Genomic DNA, 19,425 nt, shown 5'->3' with positions numbered 1-19,425 from the left:
CCCTCCCGCCGGCCTGCCCGCCTGCCTCCCGGGACGCCTGGCCGCGCGGGCCCGAGGAGCTGTCTCCGGCCTGGGCAGGTGAGGTCGGAGGCGGGAGGTGCTGATGGAGGTCGCCTCCGCGTCCCCTGAGGAGAGGCGAAGGCACATTTTGACGTCGAATCTGCAGGCTCCCCCCCAGCCTAGCCGGCGGTGGGACCTGAGGGAAAGTGAATCAGAGCAGTAAATCTCTGGAATTCGCGGTGTCGAGATCCCCTTTCATGCATTTCTAAGGGTTGTGTGGTGGAACTAAGTGCATATTTTCATTTTTCTTTACAAATACTTTGTGGTTGGTAGTATGTATGCATTTTTTTTTAAGATAAAGATTTTCTTAGAGGGGCGAGGGAAGAAATGGAAGCTGGCCTCCCAGTCCCGTGGTGTCGGTGAGATTGGATCGATTTTGTGCATTTGAAATTGTTTTATCCTGCCTCCTAGGGGGAAAGGCGTGTACTCGCCGAGTTCAGGCCTGTGAGCAAGGGGAAGTTCCTGGAGCTGTCATCCTCCTCAACTCCACCAACTACTTAGCTTAGGCTCTTCAGATGGATTTGTGTGCTGGCAGTTTAGCTGAGCTGTTTGTACACGTTGGAAGCACAGCACTACCTTTTAGGAGATACTACTTTGTTACCTCTAGTTATCTTAATTGCCAATCCAGATAGTTGTGCACAAACACACTTTCCTTCAGTCTTCAAAACCTAGATCAAGCAGCCTCTATTGTCTACTTGGAGTACTCCCGAAAAGCTATTTTGAGAGTAGTCTTAAGTAAAACGAAACTCTAAAGAGAAATCTGCCAATAGGGAACAATGCATTTCAGAATTAAATATAATTGGTATTTGGGTGGTTATTTGCTGATTTCCTTTTCCTACAACACCCTCTTTCTATTTGCATCTAGTTTAGCTCATCTATCTAAAACCCTCCGGGTAAAGTCATGATGTAGATTAGGCCCTTTGCAGGCCGTGCTCTCTGTATAATAGCCAGAGATTGGTCCTTTCTAAATCCAGTCTCACAAACAAATGTTCCATGCTGTTCACTACGAAGTGGGGTAAGAATGAGTGGCATGGGGAGGGGGCGGTGGAGAGCTGTTTTCTGTGACCACTACTGGAAAACAACACACAGTTGAATGGAACAACGATTTGTTTTACAGACCTCAGAACTCTGCCTGCGCCATTTTTCTTAGCTATTTCACTTTAGGCAAGGTACTTAATGTCTATAAGCCTCTGTTTTCTCATCTGCAAGAAGGATAATACACTTAGAGTAAAGTTGTCTGAGGGTAGAATGAGGAAACATATGTTTGGCATGTATGTAGTAAGTAGATGCTTAGATAAATATTAGTTCCTCCTCCTGCAGACTTGATTGGGCATTGAAAAACATAAGTACAAATACTCATTTAATTACTGAGAGCAATATCAGTGTATCTAAGTTAAAAATCAAAGCAATAGAACATTTCACAGTCCTTTGATATACATAAGGTATATGTAAACAACTTTTAAAAATGTATTTTTAGAACTTTTTTTAGAAATAAGACTGTCATTGAAATACCTAGTGTACTAGTTTATAAAGCCTAGTCATGCTTAGTACTTTTTCATATTTTCAAATAGGCCATCTCTCAGCTTCGTTATTCTTTTTATGAGTTCTTGTTATGTAGTACTGGAAAAAATACATACATAAAGCTATATGTATCACATACATGTTCCAAGGCAATCAAGCATTAAAAGGTATCAAAGAACTAGAGTTTACTTTATATAGGTCCACAAAGTATAAGTGCCACAAAAATTTCTGTGTCATTTGTTTAGTTTATGTTGACTGGTTCTGGTAAACAAAACCTCATGGAATATTTTCCTGAATGGAAGCAAGATATCTTCTATCAACTTTGAATAATTTTCCACTTTTATTACTCTGTGTGGAGTAGTACAATAAATTGCTGTCCACTTAATTTTAATTGTGGAAAAAACAATGACACGGAGTTAAAGAAAAAGGCAACACAGGTTAAGTAAATGATTTTATTTATTTTAGTGAAGGCAAGGCGAAGAGAATATGGGAGAAGTTTTATTGGTTTCAGTTTGCAATATCTATTTACTAATGCCAAGTTTCCCAGTTACGCTTCATATCATTATTTATATCAGCAATGTTGAGCTTTTTAAAAAAATCAGTAAAGCATTAATATTTCAACAAATTTGGGAAGGATTTTTGGGAAGGATGATAGGTGCAACATTATTAGAATGTAAAATGCCATGGTTTTGTTAAAAGTGAGTGTATTATGGGTATGTGTACATTTACAACGAATAAAATTATCTGCTACATAGTTACATGTAAAGGAAGAATTCTTACCTTAAACATTATAAATAATAATTCTTTTTTTAAAAGATTTTATTTATTTTTTTTAGAGAGGGAAGGGTGGGAGAAAGAGAGAGAGAGAGAAACATCAATGTGTGGTTGCTGGAGGCCATGGCCTGCAACCCAGACATGTGCCCTGACTGGGAATCGAACCTGCGACACTTTGGTTCACAGCCCGCACTCCATCCACTGAGCTACGCCAGCCAGGGCTTTATAAATAATAATTCTTAAAAAGATTTTATTTATTTATTTTTAGATAGAGGGGAAGGGAGGGAGAAAGAGAGGGACAGAAACATCACTGTGTGGTTGCCTCTCACATGGCCCCAACTGGGGACCGACCTGCAACCCAGGCATGTGCCCTGACCCAGAATGGAACTGGCAACTCCTTGGTTCTCAGGCCAGCACTCAATCCACTGAACCACACCAGCCAGAGGTATAAGTGGTCGTTTTTGATACTTTAAAAATAAAAAATAAAGTTTGCTGTTAACTAGGTATTTGGTAGTTTTCACTAAATATTATAAGTTATAAATTTTTAAAACGTCATACTTTTTTAATTTGGGAAAGTTGAAAAATTTTTCTGAAATATGAATACAGATGATACTGAACTAATATATTAAGATATGTGGATAATAAAAAATTATTAACAGTGGAACTGCTTATGCTATCATTGTTTAAATTGAAGGAATTATGTTACATCAAAATCAAAGTGGCAAATTGTTTAGATTTTAAAATGTAATGTTACTTAAATGGGCTTTTAAACAATCTTATCAAAATACCACTTATAAATGTCTTTAACTAGAGGGAATTGAAATACATAAGAATTTGTGCATGTATTACTTTGGGTAATGCTAATTAGGGTAATAAATACACTCTAGAATTTCAGCAGCTTAACACATACATGTTTACATTTTGCTCACATAGCAGTCCAGCGCAGGTGTGCCTAGTTAGCAGGCTTGTGGCTTTCCTGAATGTGGTAATTGAGGGACCCAGACTCCTTGTATCTTACAGCTCCACTATTCCCTAAGGCCTCTGAGCCCTGCCATTACCCACAGACCATTTCTTAAGAATCCCCAGACTTGAAGTGACAAACATTGGCCCACATTTCATTGCTGAGAATTTGTCAGAGTCTTATTTGAATGCAAGGGGAATGGGAATGTAGTCTCTAGAGAGTGGACAGCTTGGGGCTTTTGACGATGTTATTTTAGATGATAGCATATATTTTTGAAAATATGTCTAAAAATGAATTATATACTTAAAAATTGCTTTCCATCTTCAAAGAGTAAAATTGTGGGGAGGGGAAAGAAAAGAGTGTAGAGCCAAAGGAGGAAGAGGACGGAACAGGAGCTTTCTTCTATAAGTTTGAATGACAAGTGAATTTCAGCTATTTTAAGATAGAAATAAATGAGAGAATATAATTAAATTGTATAACCTTTAATGAGTTTCTTCTTTACTATCCAGTTATTGATTGCCATCGTGATGTACTGGGTTCTGGCTGATTGAGTTGTTTCTCTCTGTACTTTGAAATCAGTTGACTTTGAGTTTTAGTTTCTGTGGTACAGTTTCATGGGAAACACATTTTTGAATTTTCTTTTGCTGTTGAGATAGAACATTATAATTATTTATACTTGAAGAAATATCTCTTAGGTAGACCTTACTATGTTTGTTTGCTGTGTTTGTAATTCTAAAGTCATTGTAGATTAAGATATGTGAGCCTTAACCCAGAAAGAATAACAAAATCATCAAGTAAACAACAAAGGCTTAATTATTAACTTGTGCTAGTGTTTCACAATGAAAATACTACAACTTTCTTAAACTGTACTAACATTGAACCTCTCATACATTAAATGCATTTTATTTCTGGACAATGTTATTTTTAATTGAATCACAACTTATTCTTTTACTTCTTAGCATTCTTGTAAAGTGAAACCTCAGCTCTGTGGTTCACCTATACTTGATTTTATTCTGAAGAGTTTGGTTAGGAATATGGGGAATTTTATTGATATATATAAATATTAATATATTTATATTATTAGGGTTTATTTCTGGACTTTCAGTGTTATTCCGCTGATCTATATGATTTTCCGTATGCCAGTAAGTACTGTCTTGACTATTGTAGCTTTATAATTGAAAAGTGTGAGTCCTCCAACATTTTTTTTCAAGATTGTTTTGGCTATTTTAGGTCTCTTGATATCTATCTATCTATATATATCTACATATATATACATAGATATATAGATATAGATATATATATCTGTATTTACCCACAGGAAGACTTTGGAGTAGTCTGTAGTCTGGTTAACTTCTGCATGGTTAATATTTCTAATATTTTACATTTTGAGAATTAAAAACCTTATTTGAGGGTCTGTTTTTTTCCTATTCTCAATTTTAAAGAAAAGTAAGAAAGAAGTAGAAGAAACCCTTGTGAAGCTTACAGTTTGTGAATAAGGCAGGTAAAACAATTTAGTTATTTCAAAACAATAAACAAGTGGAAGTCACTATAGTATAAGCTGTTTTGCAGACATTCTGAAAGTGAGTAACAGAAGGGAATGAGTGGGTCAGAGACTACTTAAAGAGAAGTTTTTTGAGATATAATTCACTTACCATAGAAGTAGTCCTTTTAAAATATATAACTCAGTAGTGTTTAATATATTCATTTGTATAGCCATCACCACAATTTTAGAACATTTTAATCACCTGAACTAAATCCTGTATTCTTTAAGCTTTAACTCTCATTTTCCCCCACCTTTACTTCTAGGCAATCACTGTCCCCCCCCCCCCCAACTATATATTTACCTCTTCTGGACATTTCATGCAAATGGAATCTTAATATAATATGTAGTCTTTTATCTGGGCTTCTTTCAATTGCTCTGTTTTCAGTGTTCATTCTTGTTATATACTTCATTCTTTTTATGGCTGTATAATATACCCTTGTGTAGATATACCACATTTTATCAACTGGTGGATATTTGAATTGTTTCTACTTTTTGGCTACTGTAAATTCTGCAGAAAACATTCATGTGTAAGTTTTTGAGTGTATAGTTTTTTTCAGTTCTTTTTGAGGATATGCTGGATCATATGGTGCCTTGATGTTTAAACTGTTGATGAACTTCCAGACTTTTCCAAAGCAGCCTCACCATTTCACATCTCCATCAACAGTGTGTGTAAGGGCTCCAGTTTCTCTACTTCCTTCCCAACATTTGTTATCTGTTTTTTTGATCGCAGCTCTCCTATAGGGCATTAAGTAGCATCTCATTGTGATTTTGATTTGCATTTTCCTAATGATGCTGAATGTCTTTTCATTTTCTTATTGGCCATTTCTGTATCTTTGTTTGAGAGGTATATTCAGATCTTTTGACCATTTTAAAATTGTTTTTTATCTTTTTATTATTGAGTTGTAAGAGTCCTTTGTATATTAATAGATTCAAGTCCCTTATCATATATATGATTTGTAAATATTTCCCTGCATTCAGTGCTGAGTTGTCTTTTCACTTTCCTGATGGTGTCCTTTGAAGAATAAAAGTTTTTCATTTTGATGAAGTCTAACTTATATTTTCTTCTGTCATTTGGGCTCTTGGTGTCATATTTAAGAAACCCTTTACTAATTTAATGTCACAATGATTTACCTTCCTATTTCGTCCTGTGTTTTACAGTTTTAGCTCTTACATTTAAGTCTTTAATTATTTTGAGTTAATTTCTACATGTGGTCTGATGTAGGGAGTCTAACATTGCTTTGCATGTGGAACCCACTTGTCCCAGTACCATTTGTTGAAGAGACTCTTCTTTTCCTATAGCATTGTCTTGTCAGTCTTGCCAAAATCAGTTAACTGTAAATGTGAGGCTTTATTTCTGGACTTTCAGTGTTATTCCACTGATCTGTATGATTTTCCTTATGACAGTAAGTACTGTCTTGACTATTCTAGCTTTGTAATTGAAAAGTGTGAGTCCTCGAACATCTTTTTTTTTTTTCAAGATTGTTTTGGCTATTTTGGGTCTCATGTATTTTTATATGAACTTTAGAATTAGCTTGTTAGTTTCTGCAAAGAAGCCAGCTGGGATTTTGATAGGAATTGTGCTGATCTATAGATCACTTTGGGAAGCATTGCCATCTTAATATTAAGTCTTCCTATTTATGAACAGGGATGTTTCCATGTATTTATTTAGATCTTTATTTCAACAATATTTTATAGTTTTCATATTATGTTTTATAATTCTTTTGTTGCATTTGTTCCTAAATATTGTATTCTTTTTGATGCTATTGTAAATAGAATTGTTTTCTTAATTTCATTTTTGAGTTGTTCATTTTAAGTGTATAAAAATATTTGTGTATAGATTTTTGTATTTTGCATCCTTATTGAACTTGTTTATTAGTTCTACTGGATTTTTAGTGGATTCTGTAGTATTTTCTGTATACCAAGGATCATGTCCTTGGTATAAATATAGTTGTACTTTTCCAATGTGGAAGCATTTTATTTCATATTCTTGCCTAATTTCCCTGGCTAAAACCTCTAGTACATTGTTGGAAGAAGTGTCAATAGCAGATATCCTTGTCTTGTTCCTGATCTTGTGGGGAGTGCCTTCAGCCTTCGACTGTTAAGTATGATGTTAACAGTGGGATATTCATAGGTACCTCTTACCATGTTTAGAAGTTCCCTTCTGTTTCTAGTTTGTTGAATGTTTTTTTTTTTTTTTTTTTATGAAGGGGTGTTGGGGTTGAGTATTGATGAAAGTATGAAATATGGATTGGGAAAGTGAAGACTATGTCCATTAATGAGTGGCAGTAATAATGCTTAACTTGCTTAGGAGAAAGGACTAGCCTCCCCTCCCCACTCTCCCCTCTTTTCCCTTCTCATATTTTTCCTCCCCTCCCTACTCCTTTAATGCTCTCTAATTGTCTTCCCACTGATGCTTACACACATATGGCGGGCCCTTAATTCTTTACTGAAGATTTTCTGAATAATCCAGATTTCTTGAGCAATGGAGAATATTGGTTATTTTGAAAAACCCTAACAAAAACAGTGTGGAGAATTTTGTTCTGATTAGTTTGATAGCTAGGTTTGAGGGGGAACACAGGAAGCCTGGAGATTACTAAATCAAGAATGAACTATTAATCATAGAATGTAAAAGAAAGGAACACACCTTTGTGGTATGGTTAATGAAGAATTCCATGTTTACTTTGAACCTGGCTGTTTTCTGACTTTTTCCCCCAAAACATTTCAGTATTGATAGTTTTATTTTTGTAAGTTTTCTAAAAAATATTGAATAGCTTTCTTCTTAGGAAATTTTGCTCTGTAAGGCAAGGGTATGTGTGTTTCATTTGATGTGGTTATTACCCTCTGTTTAATTTTTGAAACTTTGTTTTTCCATGTGGCTACATTCTGATTAGATAAATATTTTTTAGAATTTATATTCATGTCCTTCATATTATAAGTCTCAGAAGTTAAATAACTTTGGGTTTAGCTACGAATGTCCTCTTAAGACAGACTTGGAAAGTGGTAATAGAATTTTGTTTTGTATTCTCTTGTGTAGCAGGATTATTACTTTTCATTAATTTTTTGTCATTTAAAAAATCTCATTACAGATAAAATTTATTTCTAATTGTTTTCAAAGAAATAAGTAGTTCACTTTGCTGTGTGAGAGACTCATTTATACTGCATAGATATGTGGTAATTTGCGATATTCATTTACTAACAATAGAAACCAATGACATAAAATAGAAGTCATAACAGTTTGTCTTCTTTATATTTGTCTTTTGCAGAGAAAACCTCTCTCCGTTAGTCTTACAGTTTAGAATCTTATATTTTTCTTCCCAGATAACTTAGATTCCCTAAATGAGTAACATAGATCAGAGTTATATAATACCAGTTACAAATACTGTTAAGAGAGTAGGACTAAACTTAGTATATACCAGCTTTAATGTCTGCATAAAAACTTTATTGGGATCTTTACATGTGTATTCATTGCTTTCTGGTCTTAATGTTTATATTTAAACAAAGCAAAACCAGAAAACTGACAGGGTATGTTTTGCTATAGGTTCGTATTTAGTACAGGCTTCGGCAGCATCTCTATGTAAATTTATAAAATAATATATTGTGAATTGTGTACAGAATAACCTTGAAACACTGTAAGAATGACTAAAAGCATATCTGTCATATTAATAAGTATTTATTAAGTGTTAACTAGCTATAAGCTATTGTAACTCAAGTTTCTGGAGACTAAAATGTTATTTAGAATATGGTCTTTTCTGCCAGCATATGGAACTAACATTTATTAGACTGCTGAGTACTAAGGACTGTGAAAAGCCATACTTTTATTTAAAAAGCTGTAAATATGTAATCTAAATTTGTCTTCATGAAAATCCTGTAATTTAGTGTAATTCTCATTCTGTATCTGGTTAAGAATGTGAATTTTGGATTCTTTACTCTCTGGCTCTTGGAAGACTCATTTAACTTATACCTGCTTCATTTTCCTCATTTGGAATAGGGAGATAATTGCCCTTATCTTACAGGATTGTTGTGAAGATTAAAGGAAATAATACCTATAGAGTGCTTAGAATAATATGTGGCACATCCGTAGTAAAAAACAAAACTAAACTAAAACACTTCATATATGTTAACTATTACTGTTTTTTATTATTAGGAGACATAAAGTTAAATAACAAGTTGTAAATGTTGGTAAAACGAATATTTAAAATGGGATGTTTGACTCCAAAATACTCTTAACACTACTTGCAATTAGAGAGTAACCCTGATAAGTAACAAATAATAAAGGCAGAATATGGTAAGTAACAAAGAACATTAAAGGCTATAACATATAGAGTATATACAGGTTTGTAACTGTATAGGGATGGATACAGAGAAGAGGCATAGAAGTTGATCTTACATTTATCCTTACAGGAAGGAAAAGGATCAATTAGTGGATTATTGCATCATCCTCCTTGCTTATATTCCAGCCTCTATTAATGCTACTTTAACTTCTTTTCCTTTGTATGCATTGTCACCAAAGAAATCTGTAAAAGGCATTGGACACTGCTTAACTTCCCTACATAAAATCTCCTATGTGTCTTCATTGTAGTTATTTTTTTTCTTTGTCTTTCAACAATTCTTTAAGGATATAAAACCATTTGTTGCTGGCAAACCAAGCTGTAGTTTGCTGACCTCTAAATTCTTAGAATTCTAATTGATTTAATATCAATTTGCATGAATTAACTTCTTAGAATTCTACTTGATTTAATATTGATTAAAATTGATATTAATTCTTGTTTTATAGTTGAGGAAAATGAAGCTTAGAGAGGCAGATTTGTTGAAAGTCATATATATATATGGCAAGTAAATGTCAGAGCTCAAGTTCAGATTTAGGTTATTGGAATTCCTAAACCTGTGTACTTTCCAAGATATCCTGCTGCTGCATTGCTTTTAGAATAAAATGGAGATTTCACAGCATTATATGTAAGGCCCCTCTTGATCTTGTCCTTGTGTACCCCTCCAGTTTTATCATTTATAACTCTTCTCTATGCAACATATTCCGTAGCCTAGCTATACTGAGTGACTTATAGCCTGGATTATGCTTTATTGGTGCTTACAATACTTTATATTTTATGGCCTCACTGACTTCTTTGATAATTCACCTCATGTTCTCTCTGCTGTAGGAAACCTTGCTGACACTTCCAGTCTTTGCTTTATGCTCTTTCTTTGTGCTCCCGCAGCATCTCATGCATTCCTCTTTCATAACATTTACCACGCTGTCTTGTGCTTGCCTGATTTATATCTCTGCTTTTCCATTAGACTGAGTTTTTAGGGGCAGAGATGCCTCACCATTATACCTCAAGTATTTGATATAACCCCTACTAGGTACTGTTTGGTAAAATATATATTGTGGGCTTAATAACTATTTATTAAATAAATGAATACTCAAATGGCATTTCAGGCAGTAGAAATTATATGAACAATTATGTAGTAGCAGAAATGCATGAGTCTAGATTCAAGGATGAGAAGGAAATTGAGTTAATTTCTGGTTAATTTCCAGAGCTTCAGTGGGAATAAGGCTGATAAGGCATATTGAGGAACGATTATGTAGGGGTTAGAATGCCTGTGTAAGGAATTAAAGTTTCTTACTAAGTTTAACTCTAGAGCAGCGTCTTTTTACATCTATAAATTGAGGTTCTCTTATTAATGTCTGAGTTTTATATTATATTGTTTCAGATGATATTTTGTAGGGCATACTCATTTTAGTTTTGATTAATAGTTACTATGTGTCTCTATATTCATATAATTACTGATATTACTTTTAAAGACATTGGGAACACTGAGTGATTTTGAGCAGGCTGGTAGTTTGAAAACAATTATTTAAGGTTAACTTGGTTGAGGTCTGCAGAATGAGTTGTGAAGATCAGAATGGGTGGAGGGAGGCTCTTTTTTAAAGAGTCAAATTAAACATGAAGTGATGGGTTAAGAAATACATTTGAGTTAAATGTGAAGTGATTAGTCAAGAAATAGATTTGTGTCAATTGGGATAGAAAAGAAAGCTTTTAATTGATATTGGTGATTGAATGTGAAGGAAGAGTCAGATATAACAGATACCAGAAGGAGACAATTTGGGGAAGAAAATTAGGAATTTTGTATTAGATAAATTGATTAAAATTGGAATGACTTCTATTTTTTGTGAATTTGGTCCCTGATTAATTTATGCCTGAATAACTAGAATATCCTCATGGCTGATTTCCCTTCTTGCCTCTAACGCATGGGTGGATATGGGTGGATATGGGTGGATGTTGGTATGAACAGTCTAGTGGTTTGGAGGACATTGTGGAGCCTTTTTAGAATAACAATTTTGAGTGAATAAAAAAATAAGATTTTATACTGAAATACTAGAATATATGAAAAACAAATTTGTGATATACTAAGATATGTGCCTCTTTATCAATGCATTTAAATGACAAGATCAAGCAGTGAGTCTAACTATCATGATTTTGAAGTAGTGACACATATACACATATAGTGATATATATATATATATTTGAAGTAGTGATATAGATGATATTTTGAAATATCTGTAACAACCATAATGTGATATAATTTATGTTAGTGACAAAAATCACAGTTACTATTAATAGTATTAGGTCATCTAGGTCTATTTGAAAGAAGTACTAAATTTTAACTAGAGGTTAGTGAAAATAGTGATACAATTTTTTTCTATACAAATTTACAGATTTTCTGAGGTTTACGGACCCCAGACTTAAAATCTTTGCTTATTATATTGTCTCCTGGGTTCAATCTATTCCGTGTATTTTTGTCATAGTACTCTACTTTTCTTTGTAGATGGTAATTTTTTAAATGTCTGTTTTTGGAAAAAATATGTGTTCTTTGTAAGAAAAACAAAATGATACTGAAGAGTATAATTTTCTGGTTGTCATCAAGACTGCTAGTAGTATATATATGAGTATAGTACCATTATCTGTTTCTGGGCAGTACGTATGTACTGATATAACTATTTACGTAAACACACATAAGTGGAATCATACTGTTTGCTCTTTTTTAAAATTGCTTTTTTATTTAACAACATATTATGGCCATTTTTAAAATCAGTAGATAATACTTCATGCTTTAGCCCTGGCCAACGTGGCTCAGTTGTTGAAGCGTCATCTTGCAAACTGGAAGCCTGCAGGTTCGACTCCTCATCAGGGCACATGCCTGGGTTGCGGTTTCAGCCTTTGGTTGAGGCGTGTACAAGAGGCAGCTGATCAATGTTTCTTTCTCACATTGGTGTTTCCCTCATTCTTTTTCTCCCTCCTCCTCTCTAAAATCAATAAGCATGTTCTCAGGTGAGGATTAAAAAATAATTATATTTATTTATGTGTTTCAGGTGTACAGTTTTGTAATACGTCATTGTGTTCACCACTCCAAGTCAGTTTCCTTCCTAAAAATTTTAGTGTTGAAATTGACATATATCACATAGTACAAAATTCCCCATTTTAAAGCATTTTTGCTCTGTTGTGAGCACTGTTACTATTGAATTATATAATATTTCTGTCACCCTCAAAAGATACCTCACACCTATGAGCTATTCCAGTTTACCCATTCTGCCATCTGTCGGCAACTGCCAATGCACTTTTTCTCTGGATTTACCTATTCTAGGCATTTCATATAAATGGAATCATACAACATGTGACCTTTCGTGCCGGGCTTCTTTCATTTACTGCAGTGTTTCCAAATTATTCCATGTTGTAGCGTATGGTACTACCTCATTCCTTTTTGTGGTTGAATAATACACTATTGTGTGAATATACCATATTTTGTTCACTTGCTCATCAGCTGATGGATATTTGAGTTGTTTTTACTGTTTTGGCTATTATAAATCTGCTATAAACATTCATGAACAAGTTACTGTGTGGACATATGTTTTCACTTCTTGGTTATATAAGTAGGAATAGAATTACTTAGTTATGTGGTAATTCTGTATTTAACTTTTTGAGGAATTGACACACTTTTCCACAGCAGCTACATCATTTTACATTTCCATACAATATGCTTTTTAATGCTAAATTGTAATCCATTTTATTGGTGTGCTATATATAATTCAGTGCTCTATTGATTGGCAATAGATTTCCTTAGTTTTGTCAATTATCAACACTAATGCACATATACCTTAGCACACTTTTTTAAAGGATAAATTTCTAGAAGTAGACTTGCTGTGTTAAAATGATTGCATATTTAAAATTTTGATACATCCTGACAGGTTGCCCTTTAGAAGCATTGTGTAAAATTATATTCCCACCAGTGTCATAGTGGATGCCTATTCCTGAAACTCTTACATTAATCTTTGCCATTCTGATAATAAAGAAATATATATATTTAAATTCATGATTATTTTATTAATAGTGAAGTTATATTTTTTCACATTTTTTGAGCACTGTATTCTCTTGTGATATGCCTCATCATGACCTTTATCCCCAGTTCTTCTCTTGGGGTGTTTACATTTCTTTTATTGATTTGTAAGAGCTGTTTATATTTTAGAAACATTACCTTATTGTCTATTGTAAATATTACAGAGACTTTTTGCTTCAGTTTCCTCTTTACATATTGGCTTTGAGACTTTTTTCTTACAAACATTAAATTTTTTATATTGTTTAATCTGTCATTCTTTTTCTTTAGGTCTTAGAAAAATTTTCTGCCCTCCACCATTATGAGGTGATTGTTTTGCATTTTCTTCTAGCAATGTCTAAAATTAAGTCTGTCATGGTTTAATAAAAGAAGCTTTGATTTTGTGGTTAGACTTACCCATGTTCAAATTCCATTCCAGTCACTTATTAACTCTGAGGTATTGGATATTTCATAATTTCTATGTACTTCAACTTTCTCATCAGTAAAATGGCAATTGGTAATATGTAGTTTATAATTTTAGTGAAATGCAATGTGATAATGCATGCAAATAATCTAGCACAATATCTGGGCACAGTTGGGCATTCAGTGCATGGTTCCTTCTCTTTTCTAGTCATGAACTCTCTCATGTTTCAGCCAACTTAAATTCTGATTCAGAAGATGAGGGAAGGGAAAGTTTCAAGAAATAGAGTATAATACTATTTTCAAAACCAGAGAAGCCGTACATACTGAAAAGAGGATTGAAAATTGATTTAGTAATTTGAAGTATTTGTGTTTCATGAGAATATTTTCATTAGAGTGATAAGAGGGATCTTATTTTAATAGGGTAAGGACTAAATAAAGTCATAACATACAGGAAGAATAATATGTACATATGCAACATGTATCAATCATTATTTATAGTATCTTTGAGAAATAGTTGTTACTGTTTTATTTTTTCTCTCATTGTTAGAATGCTAGTAAGAGGATAGGGTTAGCAGTAGTAACATATGTAGTATATTTATATTTTGTGTATAAATTATACACAATCTTCAGTCATTTTTGCTATTATTAGTTATGAATTATAGTACTTATAGCACACTTTACAGTTAATCATCAACCTAGTCAAGAACTGCTCCAATTGTATTCTCTGTAGCTCTTTTATGGAATTAACACACATTTCTCTATTAAATTACAACTTTTTGTAAGCACTGTTACATATACTTTGTGGAAAGCAATTTTAAATACATTTAGAAATGGGAAATGCATAAATGCTTATAATATAATAGTCATTATTTACATTTTTCTCACCTTAGACTCCAAAGTTTTAGGATAAGGAACATAGTTCTAACAATTAAAAATAATGAATTTTTGATAAATGCTCACAAAGCATTACATTTCTTTTTCTCTTTTTGTAAAACAACCTCAAAATAAAGTTTTAAAAATTGTTAATGAAAAATGTTTGTTTAGCTCTTAATTCACATGGAGAAATAAAAACATGGATTACGTGCCACTTTATTTTAGAAAATCATATCAAACTCTTTGTTTCTTGACTCTGGGTAACTGTCTGTTGTTCCTAGTATGTTGTAAGTATACTGTCCTCATTTTGTTAGCCTCAAAACAAGAAGGAAATTCTGTATTGGTTAGCTAGGAGGAAGGTAATGAATTTAAGTAACAAAACAGGACATTTGTTCCTCTATGACCTTTGATGAGTTTGTGAAGTTGGCATTTTGACTGTAGGATTGAAATTCAGAAGAGTTTTTTTTTTATTTAGTTTGCTTTGTTGCTTTTGCAGAGTATCTACCTGCCAGGAAAAAAATAGGAATCTAAGTTAAAGGCTCTGCCACCTTTGTGGGAAATGATGAACAATACTCTTCCTTCTGCTGACGAAATCTAGGTATCTGTGTTTTACAATGGCTGGTTTTTGCTTTCACATGGGGCCAAAGTATCCTTTTCCTGGAACCAAGCTTGATTCAAAGCCTTTGTAAGTTCGCTTATTCTTTAGCCTGGTAAGCAACTATTTTAGGAACTATTTTAAAGCTGACACCCATTCCCTTCAAACCTTTTCCGCTCACTACAAAACATCACTTTTTTGGCTGTCATTTGCATGAGTATTGTGGGTAGTCTCATTAGGCATTTATTCATGCCAAAAAGTTAACTATTGTTTAATGCTATCTGCTTTGAATCAATGTGAGTCAGCATTGGCCCTGCCTTTTAAATTTTTTCATAATTAAGTTGCTGGCACCTTAGAACCCTTTCCTGGATGGAGCTTTTCTTTGTGCCTTATCAAGTTTTATTCCAGACAGAGTTTGGTTACTGAAGGTTTTTCTGTTTCACACCACTGTTTTTAATGGAGCCTTACAGGTTTAGCTATGGCTTTTCCAAATTCTAAACCTTGGTTTTAAGATAAACTAAAAGTTTTAACACCTTTTTGTGTATATTTTGCTGTGCACTGAAACATTGTATTATTTGGTTCAAGTCAAAAGTATGGGACAGCAATGGTTACTCTCAGACTTTCATAATCAGTCAACTTTCTATTAAAGATTTTAGCCCTGGCTGGCATAGCTCAGTGGATTGGGCGCGGGCTGGGAACCAAAGTGTCCCAGGTTCGATTCCCAGCCAGGGTACATTCCTGGGTTGCAGGCCATAACCCCCAGCAACCGCACATTGATGTTTCTCTCTCTCTCTCTCTATCTCCCTCCCTAAAAATAAAATAAATAAAATCTTTAAAAAAAAACCCAAAAAACTCAGGACTGTACATTAAAAGGGATGCATTTAAAAAAAAAAAAAAAAAGATTTAATGCAGTTACTTTCCCCCAAAATAGAAAAGTTAAAATGATTATAAAAGCTATTCATTATGAAAATGATTCATTAATTAAATCCTTAGTTTTTGATATTATCGTTTACTTTTCTAGTAACAGAAATGAAACAGTTTCTTGAATTAGTGTTTATATTTTCTTGAGACAGTATAACATTCTTAGTTTATACTCATATTTTGCTTACATAAACAAACTTAAGAAATTCTATTTGTGAAATATCACTCAATTCTTTATTTTTATATACCACTAGAGAGGCAGAACCTAAAATTGGAAGGTAGGAGGGGGAAAAAGATGGAAGTATTTTATTTCATATAAAATGTTAGGCTATAACTTCAGTTTTTTCACGCTTAAACATGTTGGACTGAATCTAGTTTTTCTAGTGGATTTGTTACTTTGAGTGATAGGAATTCTCGTACTCTTGATATACTTACTGTATTTTATCTAGATGATCTGTGACCCTTTTACAGCTGCCCTTGTAACTTGTCTCAGTTTGAATTTCCTCTTGAATTTATTTCAGCAGAGATGTTTTCATTTCTTTCTGGGTTCGAAGAAAGACTGTGTTGAATTCCTGTTTACTCATCTTTCAGAATAACAGTCGATTCATTTAGGAGGATACTTTTCTTTGGATAGTACTTGTTATTGATTAGCAATTTTTGGAGAATACTTGCAGTGATTGTAGACATCCTTGCTTTTGTTTTTCCCTCTTCCAACTAACTTTAGTAGGTTAATTATAGTGGGAAAGAGGATTCGAGGAGAATTTGCTACAGTCAGATACAGCAACCTTTGATTGTCTTTATGTCAGGGAGACTGCTGGAAAATAGATGAATGACTGCATGCCTATCCTTGAATACATGCCAGATGTATTGGATGGATCCTTCTTAACTACATAATAGCATCTTGAGTACATAATAGGGTGGAAACTTTGTTCTGATTCTGTGGCTTTTTTTTCTTGCTCACCTGGGTACCTTTTAACTGTCCTTTTCATAGGGATGTGAGCTCTATTGGGTTAGGGTGACAGAGAATTTGGAGGACAGGAGTACAAATAGAAAAATCTAAACCATTTTTCTTACTTTGTCAGGGTATATATTAGTGACTAAATTAGGAAATGGGGAGAGGAATTACTGGTGTGAAAATTCATTAGAGAAATGGGAACATTGTTTCCCCTATTATCTCTAAGTTTGTTGAATAGTAAGCTTCATTGTAATGAGGGTTACATGTGTTGTTCCTGGGTCATAAAAATGAGCTGTTTCTGAATCACTATGTACCCATTTGAGTTACTTGGAATCAGGATATTAAGGGTATAATATTAGGACTTGAGTGTTCTTGGGTCTCTGTACAAACTATTTAAATATCCTTCTAGTTAGGGTTGTACTTGTCTCTTTGGGACTTCTAATGGGCCTGTACACTTGAAGAAAAATGAGAATTGTATTACCAACTTATTAATATATAGGACTTGTATTGGGCTGTTTTAAAATCAAGACCTATATGGACTTTCTACTCCTCAACTCTCCTACTTCTACGTAAATTTTTTGAAAATCAGTTTGCTGAAATTATCACAATTGTTTTCTTTTACTTAGCAAAGTTATTTTGAAATTTATGTTGTCCTGTGTATCAGTAGGTCATTTCTTTTTATTGCTGAATAATATTTTATTGTTTGTATTTACCACATTTCAACTATTGGCCTGTTGATAAATATTTGGGTTATTTCTAGTTTTTGGCTATTATAGATAAAACTAAGAATATTTGTGATCAGTTGAGCTTTTGAGTGGCCATATGTTTTCATTTTTCTTGGGTAAATGTGTAAGAGTAGGATGTCTAGGTCATATCATAGTTATATATTAAAGTTTTTAAAACTCAAAACTGCTTTTCAAAGTTGAACTATTTTTCTTTTTTTTAATATATTTTATTGATTATGCTATTACAGTTGTCCCATTTCCCCCCTTCTCTCCCCTCCACCCTGTACCCCCCTCCCACCCACATTTCCCCCTTTAGTTCATGTCCATGTGTCATACTTATGAGTTCTTTAGTTTCTACATTTCCCGTACTATTCTTGCCCTCCCCCTATCTATTTTCAACCTACATTCTATGCTACTTATTCTCTATACCTTTTCCCCCTCTCTCTTCCTCCCACCCCCCTGCTGCTCAGCCTCCATGTGCCCTCCATTTCTGTGGTTCTGTTCCTGTTCTAATTGTTTACTTAGTTTCTTTTGGTTTTGCTTTAGGTGTGGTTGTTAATATTTGTGAGTTTGCTGTCCTTTTACTATACATGTCTTTTCTTTATCTTCTTTTCTTAGATAAGTCCCTTTGGCATTTCATAAAATAAGGGCTTGGTGATGATGAACTCCTTTAACTTGACCTTATCTGAGAAGCACTTTATCTGCCCTTCCATTCTAAATGAAAGCTTTGCTGGATAGAGCAATCTGGGATGTAGGTCCTTGTCTTTCATGACTTGGAATATTTCTTTCCAGCCCCTTCTTGCCTGTAAGGTCTCTTTGGAGAAATCAGCTGACAGTCTGATGGGAACTCCTTTGTAGGTTACTGTCCCCTTATCTCTTGCTGCTTCTAGGATTCTCTCCTTCGTTTTTACCTTGGCTAATGTAATGATGATGTGCCTTGGTGTGTTTCTTCTTGGGTCCAACTTCTTTGGGGCTCTCTGAGCTTCTTGGATTTCTTGGAAGACTGTTCCCTTTGCCAGATTGGGGAAGTTCTCCTTTATCATTTGTTCAAATACGTGCTCAATCTGTTGCTTTTCCCCTTCCGATTCTGGTACCCCTATAATGCGGATATTGGAACGTTTAAAGGTGTCTTGGATGCTCTTAATCTTTTCCTCAATTTTTTGAATTCTTATTTCATCATGCTTTCCTGCTTGGTTGATTCTATCTTCCTTCTGGTCCACTGTATTGTTTTGAGACTCATATTCCTTCCTTTCACTATTGGCTCTCCTCCGCGTGTCTTCCTGCATCTGTTTTATGGTAATCTGCATTCTTTCATCTAAATTTTGTCCAAAATCAACCAGTTCCGTGAGCTTTCTGATCACCAGTGTTTTGAACTGCGGATCTGATAGATTGGCTAGTTCTTGGTCACTCAAAAGGATGAGTCCTGAGGGACTGATCTGCTCTGTTGAAAACATAGGTTTTTTTTGTTTGTTTTTTGTTTTTTTCCCCCTGTCTCTCCTTTTTTTTTTTTTCGGTCTGGTTGCTCTTGTTATGGTGGGGGGTGGAGCCTTAGGTGCTCACCCGGGCTGGGCACCCCAGTCGCTAGATTGTGATGTTATATGTGTGGGCGGGGCGGGCACAGGAGCGGGGCGGGAGAAAACAATGGCGGTAGTTCCGTTCCCCTGGACTCAGACCCTTGTCTGGGCTTCTGGGCCGCGAGTTCTGCCCTGG

General features: G+C 34.2%; 1 protein-coding gene across 4 annotated transcripts in view; it reads left to right on the top strand.

The window, feature by feature from the left end:
• CNOT6L (CCR4-NOT transcription complex subunit 6 like) overlaps positions 1 to 19,425 on the top strand; it is a 91,322-nt gene that overhangs the window by 1,025 nt on the left and 70,872 nt on the right. Inside the window, exon 1 of one of the 4 annotated variants that reach the window (XM_036022547.1) lies at positions 14,649 to 15,117. The exons of the other annotated variants lie outside the window; for them this stretch is intronic. The gene's annotated coding sequence lies outside the window, so the exon portion shown is untranslated. Of the gene's footprint in view, positions 1 to 14,648; positions 15,118 to 19,425 lie in introns of those variants that run through there. 4 annotated transcript variants of the gene reach the window in all.

Source organism: Phyllostomus discolor, chromosome 1 (assembly GCF_004126475.2).
Source record: "Phyllostomus discolor isolate MPI-MPIP mPhyDis1 chromosome 1, mPhyDis1.pri.v3, whole genome shotgun sequence".
Classification (NCBI taxonomy): Eukaryota; Metazoa; Chordata; class Mammalia; order Chiroptera; family Phyllostomidae; genus Phyllostomus; species Phyllostomus discolor.
Note: the sequence above shows the minus strand (reverse complement) of the source record. Positions and strands in the feature narration are given on the sequence as shown.